Source organism: Sycon ciliatum, chromosome 13 (assembly GCF_964019385.1).
Source record: "Sycon ciliatum chromosome 13, ocSycCili1.1, whole genome shotgun sequence".
Taxonomy (NCBI): domain Eukaryota; kingdom Metazoa; phylum Porifera; class Calcarea; order Leucosolenida; family Sycettidae; genus Sycon; species Sycon ciliatum.
In genome coordinates, this window is record NC_088655.1 from 15,383,928 (window position 1) to 15,392,946 (window position 9,019).

Consider the following 9,019-nt stretch of genomic DNA (forward strand, 5'->3'; position numbering starts at 1 on the left):
ACCCCAAGTGCGCAGTTGTCGTCTCCTGCAATTTTGAGTACGCGGAGAGCCTGCTCAAATTTGAATTTCGCTTTCACGTGGCGCGGCACGTGGGGCGGCACTGCAGAACTAGAAGAAATTGAAGCAGTCGGATACAACAAAGAAAGCCGAAAAGGGCTTACTCTACACGACCAACCGATCCATGGCGACTGTTTCGGGTAGCCCAAGGAGTGCTCCTTCATCCTTGGGCAACCATACATGTCTCCCTTCGACTGAGCACGCAGGTTAGGGAAACGATAATGTTTTACTGCGCCAGATGAAGGAATCGTCGAGATAGAGAAGTTTTGGTGACTGACATAATTATAAGCATAAATTATATCTCCCAGAGGCGATGGCCTGTCGAGGGATAGAGATATGATATGGACACTGGAGTATGGAATCAGTTGATCCGAAACCCCGCCGGAACACTCGGCAATCTGTGCAGGCCCTCAAACCTGCATTTTCTGCGGCTCTTTGAAAAAGAAGATTCCAGGCAAAAGCACTAAGCAAACAACGTCGCTCTTGCAATCCGAGGATGGCGAGCAAACCCTTCGTGCCGCTGCCGAGATCAGGCAGGACGACAAGATCTTGATAGCAATAGGCTCGAGTTGCTTGATAGCACGCGAAGCGTACTATCATAAGTATTGCTACCGAGAATATACTCGGGCCAAAACACTTGCTAGGCTGCAAGATCAGGGCGAGAGCGCAGCCACTTGTGCGCCTGTTGCCAGTGCGGGCACCGAGATTGATAAAGATTTTTTTACTGAAGTAGAAACGCTGCTGTTTGTGGAATGTTTGGTTCGGACCGTCAGTGACCTGACTCGATTGTTCAATCAAGTGTCCATAGAAGGGACAGCGCTAGCGAGAAACGAAAGAGTCAAGGGACTACTAATGGATAAGTATGGCGAGTCCATAAAGTTCTCTCGTCCCCGCGCACGGAATAAATCCGAGTTGGTTTACGCCACGGAACGTGCACCAGTGATAATAGCACGACTGTATGACAGGGACGCTGCGAGCGAAAGCGAGAGTGAGGAATCTGGTGACAGTCCTAGTGCTAGCGCCTGTGAGAGCCAAGAGGGTATCGCTAGTACCACTACCAGTAGGTCTACCAACTATGGAACAAGAGCACCCAGACGCCCCGCTGAAGTGGATGTGCACCAGACTGTTATTATGCAGGACAGCATACGTCTGGTATACCATTCGGCTAGGCTCCTGCGGAATGCCTGTCAGCAACAGGCAGAGAGTTTCGACACTACAAGCACAAGTCCTGGCAGCAGCACTGGTATGATTTCAGTGAAGCAAGCTGAGCAGTGCATTCCTGCCCTGCTCCACAATTTCCTTGTGTGGTTTTTGAGCTCAGGCCAGCATGACAATATACCAGCAGCATCCAGCAAGCTTGAAGTTGATTCCACGCTCAACCGCTGTGTGATGTCCTTTGCACAGGACCTAGTGTTCCAGTGCACAACTATCGTGCCACCAAAGCATGTTGCTCTTGGTTTGGCTGTACACCATCTGTACAGAAGTGAACGACTTGTGACCATACTGAACAGATTTGGCCACAGCATTGCGTACGCCCAGGTGCTGGAGAGAGAGACACGGATGGCCGAAAGTAAACTCCACAGCAGGGAGGCTACTGACGGCCTTCCGGATATTGTCGATATTATCTTTGTATGTAATGGAGTTTGAACATTTTTTTCTGTCGCTGTGATTCTTCTCTTCATATTACAGGCTGGCACCTAGAAAGCAATGGGACATTGGCAGTTGACTGGTTAAGCCTGCCACCTGCTCCAAAGTCAATCCTAGAGTTCCTCTAGAGTTCCTCTAGAGTTCCTCCGGTGTTCCTCCGGTGCGGGTGCAAAACTGGTTGCAGCAGTGGCAACTGTTCGTGCCGCCGGCATATGCTGTTGTGTACAGATGCTTGCACCTGTCGGCACCACTCTTCAGTAGTATGCACAAACTACCCAGAGCAGCATGCAGCATTGCCTACGACCCAACACATCTCACCTGAAACTGATTTGTAAGTAGTCATTGATATCTTGTTTTGTTTTAAAATAATGCCGTCAATGAATGCTTCACGTGAGAGATATTTATGATAGTAACTGTTTATACCATTGGTGTACATGGCTGGTCAAATCCTTTTAAGTAATGTGAACTTGAATTCAATACTTACAAAGCGTTATATTCTCGTATGTGTGTTATAGGGTCTGCAGTGACACAGCTCATGACTGATAGCAGCCAGCCAACCGTAAGGATTCGGGACTGACAAACTTGTAAGCAATCACTAGTTGCCGTTATCTCTGTGCTGTATTAACTTCCAAGTCTTTAAGCATGAGAGATGCGCTGCTAATGAGCACCTGTCCATACTGACTATACTTGGCCATGTATGTAGATCCGTCACGCGGCTTGCTGCTAACGGGACACAATCATTGTGCGATGGTCTTTTTTCTTTCTTTCTATCTTTTTCAGGTTGAGCAATCATGTGCATGATGGATAGCAGCCAGCTCTAGAGTGTCCCACCACCTCTGGGATATCTTGCAACAAATCTTATGACAGATCTGTGTCAGCATCAGTGGATGCCGGAACTGTCTTTCTTTGGCCGACAACCGCATCCCGCAGCACGGGTGATAGCACATCTTCTTCTTATCATATTATCTACATGACTGTAATATTGTCATTATAATTTAACCTGTACCTTCATTTTAAATTGTTTCCAGAGGACCTATGATCTTCTTACTGGAGCTCCTATACCAGAAAAGTTAGGCATGAAATATGATCGGAATGTCCGGAGACCCATGAAAGCGTGACAGTAATAGTAACTTTACAGATTATGCCAGTACTAAGACTTTATTATTATAATCAGAGACTTCATGCTAGGAAATAATAAATTATCCTTCTAGTGTACTTGTCCTATTTCCTATTTTGTGCAGGCTCCTTGTTGTATAATATGTTCTCAAATGTGACATACATTATTACAATGTATTACTATTGTGAAATGACCCAAAGGCAGTATGCCTATCGAGGGGTTCATTTGATTGAAAGAACAGTACTACTACTAGTATGTGGGGCTTGATGAGGAGAGAAACGCGGAAAATGAACTGCAAGGTGTAGTGGCGGAATTCCGTTGATTGCATAAGCATGGTTAGTGTATATTGCATTCCGTGTATTGACGCTATTGTGTTCTATTCTAAGAAATGCTATTGAGGTAGTAAAACACCTCCGATCATCATGAAAATGTGTACACAGCTAGGTCTGGGCCTTGGCTACTTCATTCCAAAGCAACACTGTTGGTATTTAATCTGCAAGATACCTAAATTGGGAATTATCACTTTGGTTGCTATGGTAACACTCTTCAAGAAGTATTTCGTTGATTTGGTCAACAAAGCCCCATGTTTCTGGGTCAAGTGACACAGATCCTGAAAGCTCTATGTATTCTCTATCATTTGCACATGTCAAACCTTGGTCCCCCTCGAACGGGAACGAAAAGTCACTTTTTTGCACCTTGGCCTGTGGACTAGTACCGTATTTTACTGGTTGTAAGTCGACCCCGGTTATAGGTCAACCCCCGTATCCGGAGGTCTCAATTCTGCGTTTTAAAGTTTTCACCCAACGAAGCACTACTAACCACCTCCTGCTACTAACACATCAACAAATCATGTAAACATTCCTTATTGGAGGATATAACGTCCCAATCCTTGAAAAAGGCCAATAAACTGGCAAAATGTGTAAACATGGTGCACTCGTGCATGCAGTGCAGGTCATTTTTTTTGAAGATTCTGATAGTTACCGGTTATAAGTCGAATCCCGGTTGTAAGTCGACCCCCACCCTTTCTCCCAAGTTCTATTTTAAGTCGTAAAAGGTCGACTTACAACCGGAAAAATACGGTACACGTGACATGGTACCTGTAGTCATGTAGATTATTACTTTCACACTTGCCACGTGATCGTTGCCACGGTTTGAGCCAATCAGAGCGCTCACAGGCAGGGCATGAACCTCTGATCATGCCCTGCCATTCAGGCCCTTGGGCTTGAAAAGTATTAGTTGAATGGCACCGTAGGAGAACATGAATGATCACGTGATGAGTATACTCGCACGTGGAAAGACTTACCTGATCGAGGTGAAACAACTCAAGAGAGAAAGAAAAAGCCTGATATCCGGTCCATGTATCCATGCGGTGGCATTTCAGGCCCTTGACCAATCAGCACGTCCCGAGAGCGTGTGGAGGTGAAACTGAACACGCCGCCATGAAGGTATAAAAGGAAGAAACCTCTAGGGGTGGTGGTCGGGGACGTGGAGGATTCAACTTGTGAGTTTCAGGTTGGTACGCTCGAGGGCTTTGTTGATTCAGGCCCGAGAGCGGCCCAAGGCCTTATTGTTGTGCAACGAGTGCCATAAAGGACTTGAGAACTTGGGCAGGCAGGCACTCGGTGTTTCTAGTTGATGTATTTCAAGTTCGATTTATGCAGATTAGTGCAGTACAGTGGCTTTGTTTGCGCTGCTAGGTGCGTTGTAGGTGCACTTGCACGTGCACGTTCTGCTGAGGAGAGCGTTCTGGCTTTCACTTGTGCTGTCGTGCGTGGGTGGCAGTGTGAAACACAATCAGACATGGATGTCAGGGCAGGTATCGTTGATTCCGGCCCTCGAGCGGCCCGCGGCCTTCGGCCTTGGGCCGCTCTCGGGCCTGAATCAACGATACTGCCCTGACATCCATGTCTGATTCTATACATCATGGTTATGTATCATACATTGCCGTGAAGTCTGCACTCTTTTCTCGGTCTACAATCCTGCACGTGTACATTATGATTACTATACCGTCCTGATCTAGGATCTAGGAGTAGACTGCAATGTAGAGTCTTCTGCCTGACATGCCGTATACTGGATAGCATTAGGGGGCGGATGAACCGCCTTCCATTGCAAAAGCACCGCTTGGCGGCAACTCCATGTACGTACAAGCAGATACCCGCTACAGCTCGATTTACTGGATGCACGGATGGCAACCAACTAGTCGCAAGCCCATTTTGTTGTGCCCAGCGCGGGCTTGCGACTAGTTGGTTTGGAGGTGACAGCGTTGCGAATGACCGAGGGTCCTCGACGTCTGTCTCACCGTCCAGGAGCGACACTGACTCACGCTGCTATCTGGTGTTCACGAGGTGTTTATCGCGCTGGAAGCGGAGCGTCTCTGTAAGTTTGTATCCCTGGTGATGTTTGTGCCTGGAGAGCACTATAAGTGGTGCTCTTCAGGCACAATCTTCCTCAGCCTACTCAAGCTCAACTGATGAGGGGTGAATTCCCCGAAACACTGTGTATTGAGCAGGGAGTGGTGCTTTCTTGCAGGTTTGCCGAGTCGAAGGTTCGATGGACTTCTCGTGTGCTCTGGATGGCAGTCGTGAGTCAGTCAAGTGTCAAGTAAAGTCGGCGGAATAGCGCGAGCTCCGGTGTGGGGAGCAAACCTCGGTATCTAGTAATACTTCTGTTCTTTCGATTCGAGGGAAACATGGATGCAGTGAAGATCCAATTACGCTCGACCAAGACCCTATGCGATATGCAGAGCTGGATCAGGCGTTGCACACTCTGGGGGGTTATGTGCTCTTGGCGGTACATGTTATCCGGTTTTGCACCTCCACACAACAAAACCCGATAATCAGCAAAAAAATATAAAAAAACTACTTTTAAAAAAAGTGCTGAAAAAGTGTTGAAAATGCCATCATGCGTACGATAGAATATAGATTATTCGTTCGATGGAGGGCGAAATTATTCGATAGATTATTCGTTCGAAGAATCCGTGTTCGGTTTAAACACTAGTAAAAAGTCTTGTATTGTACCAAAATAGAACTGATAATGCTTTCTCCAGCCAAAAACATGCCACCTAATGCCGAGCACTGCTACTTCTTCAAAACACCCATATAATGCTAGTTATAATGCTAGCATTAGCCGCCGATGCCTATAGATGGCTCAAAAAGGCATATTTTTCAATTTATTTCCCTTGCATATTGAATATTTAGTTCCTTTCAACTGCAATATGAAAATAAAGTACACATTGACATAGAGCAAGAAAAGAGCTTGATTTTGATATGCATATCATACTATACAAAATATGGGTTCACATACATTCAAATGGGACTTCGGTTATAAGGACACTTCGCGAATAAGGACACTTTTCTGATGCCCCGCCGAATGTAGTTATTGGCGAAGTTGACTGTACAAGTAATAACTAAGCGTGACAAGTGTGTATCAGCAACAAAAAACAAAAAAGTGAGAACGAATGATCATAATAACAATAATAAACAAGAAGGTGACAAAACACATTTTAGGCACAAGTGGCAACAACGTTGCCACACTACACAAAAGAACATTATTTGAACAATTTTAGGGTAATAACACTATCTTTCTGGACACACAAATTCGGCTTATGAATGCGCTGACAAGCAGCTTCCAAACCTTGTAACTGCAAAAGATAACCATGACGAGCACGGCACAAAACAGAAAAACAGGAATCAGAATAAGTACGACAACAGTCAGTACTAGAAACCAAATGATTGTATACTGAAGACTTGTTACTACGAGACGGACGCACACAATCTCGACTCACGCGCACACCCTCACACTCACTCTCACCCTCACTCAGCTCACCTTCTCCCTCACTGTCCGAATCAGAACCTGCTCCGTCATCCACAGCGGTTTGACTCTCCTCCTCACTTGCATTGTCCTGCGTCTCATCTTCACCACCCACGCCAACCGTGAATGCCGTTGCCTTCATGTCAGTCGTCGTCCTTTCCAATTGTTTCCTTTGTATTTTTACCGTGAATTCATAGGTCCGGTTGTAATCTGCTGTAGATCTCCGTGGTCTGTCATTTGCTGATTTGTTTTGTGGATTAGTTGTTGTTGTTGGATGTGAACCTGGTGTTGTTGTTGGATGTGAAGCTGGTGTTGTTGTTGCAGCCATGGTTGTTGGTCTTTCTGTTGAATCCAGCTCTGGCTCCGGTGGGTCAAATCGACCGCCACGGGTGCTCACCAACACAGACCTCGAAGGAGGAGGGTCAGGGGGAGGCAGAGGTGCTGTCACCACTCGAGGCACAGCCCCAAGCAAAGCACCCAGAGGCACAGACTTAGGCACACCCGAGGGCTGCACCAATGGCGGTTCCGCACGCACCTCCAAAGAGCTGCCAAGCTCAAGCCTGTCCAACACCGATGTCAGAGGGGGAACGGCAGAAAGCGGCAGGGAACTATCCTGCCGTGTAGGTGATGGGTTTTTCCTAGGCCTCCCGCGTTTGGGCCGCTCAGATTGCGCACTGGGTGGAATGATGTGAAGTGGAGTGTGTTGTTTGATACGTGCGTTCAGGTGCTGAACAGTCCTACCAACATACCGACTAGCACAATGTCGGCATTCGAAGTTGTAGATAACATGACTGAGGAGTGAGGTGGAGGGTTGGTAGGACGTCCTTCCGCACCGTGAACGCACGCATTGTTGTGAAGACTGGCACAAAATGAACTGCATAATAAGTACGACGGACGATAGACTTGACTTCGTGACACTTTGATCGATTCCTTCCCCTTCCATGGCAAACATAGATAGACGGGACAGCGAGGTGGACCAATCAGTACCGATTTCGGTTTCTGCTCCATGGACAGAAACTTACGCAACAAGAATTCCGGATAGCCATTCTTCAAGAAAACAGATCGAAGAAAATCGAGCTCGGCCTGCAGCTTACTGGGCGAACAAATACGTTTCGCACGGTCCACGAGGTTACGAACTAAGTTGACCTTGTATTGAGACGAACAATAATGAATCGAAGGCAATGTACTGACCGGTGAACGTAGGCTTACGATACACAGAAGTCAACATTTCACAGCCAGTCTTCTCTACAAGCACGTCTAGAAATGACAACTTACTAGACTGCTCGTGCTCACAAGTAAAGCGGAGGGAAGGATGTAGGCTGTTGAGCACATCGAGAAACAATTCACTGCTCTCAACACTGTCAAAATGCGTGAACGAATCGTGAACTTTGTTGCCACTTGTGCCTAAATGTGTTTTGTCACCTTCTTGTTTATTATAAAAATGCAATACAACATACACTGGAGAAGAAATCAGGAAAATAAAATATGAGCTCAAAAATGGAACGAAAAATAGCAAATAGAATCAAAACTCACGATGGAATCAAACTCACGATGGAATCAAACTCATGATGGAAACTACAACCCAATGAGTTGGAAAACCAACCACAGAATTAGATATTGGGAATAGAGTCAGACACAACAACAACCGAAACCAGTACACCAAAAATCTGTCCTACAAAAAACAAAGGAACAAGAAAAACAAGAAAGACGAAGTACAAAGAATCCCCAAAAAAGAGGGGAGAACGGGATGAAAGAGGACCGGAGAGCGGCAAACCCCAGGAGGACTTAGCGTCATGCACGTAGTGGCGGGAATGCGGGCCTCCACAGATTCTTGTTTATTATTGTTATTATGATCATTCGTTCTCACTTTTTTGTTATTTGTTGCTGATACACACTTGTCACGCTTAGTTCTTACTTGTATACCCTTGTTTTCTGCACACTTTTGTGAGAAATCGCACCTCGATATTCCAGTGCTGTCATTGTATCGTGTCACCCTACCTTGATTGCTATATTATTTCCTTTGTTCTCATTTTGTTCTTTAGTACAACGGTGGTTCCTGAAGAGTGTTGTACGAAAACTTGTTCGAATCATCTTTTTTTCCATTGCCTTTTTCTTCTTACATGTATTTTTTCCTTACCCTTTAGGTTGTTTCTTGCATCATCTCCATCGCTTACATTGTTAATAAAGTAGTCCACATGTCGCTTCAGCTCGTCCTACTTATTGCCATATTAAAATTATTGTCTCCTCGTCGAATTTTTAAATTATTATTATTATACGCATTTCCGCGGCAGCGTCAACCAAGCAGTAAGTGTTATGCTTGATCCACACGTTCGCTTATGCTGGACATTGAAACAGAGCAGATGTACATGTAGATATGTCCTAGAGAAT

General features: G+C 45.8%; 1 long non-coding RNA gene across 1 annotated transcript; it reads left to right on the forward strand.

Moving 5' to 3' along the window:
- The first annotated feature begins 949 nt into the window (after positions 1-949).
- LOC135829504 (uncharacterized) lies at positions 950-3,074 on the forward strand. The gene is made up of 3 exons (XR_010555840.1): positions 950-2,035; positions 2,220-2,288; positions 2,485-3,074. It is a non-coding gene; the product is annotated as an uncharacterized LOC135829504 (long non-coding RNA).
- Positions 3,075-9,019: the final 5,945 nt, after the last annotated feature.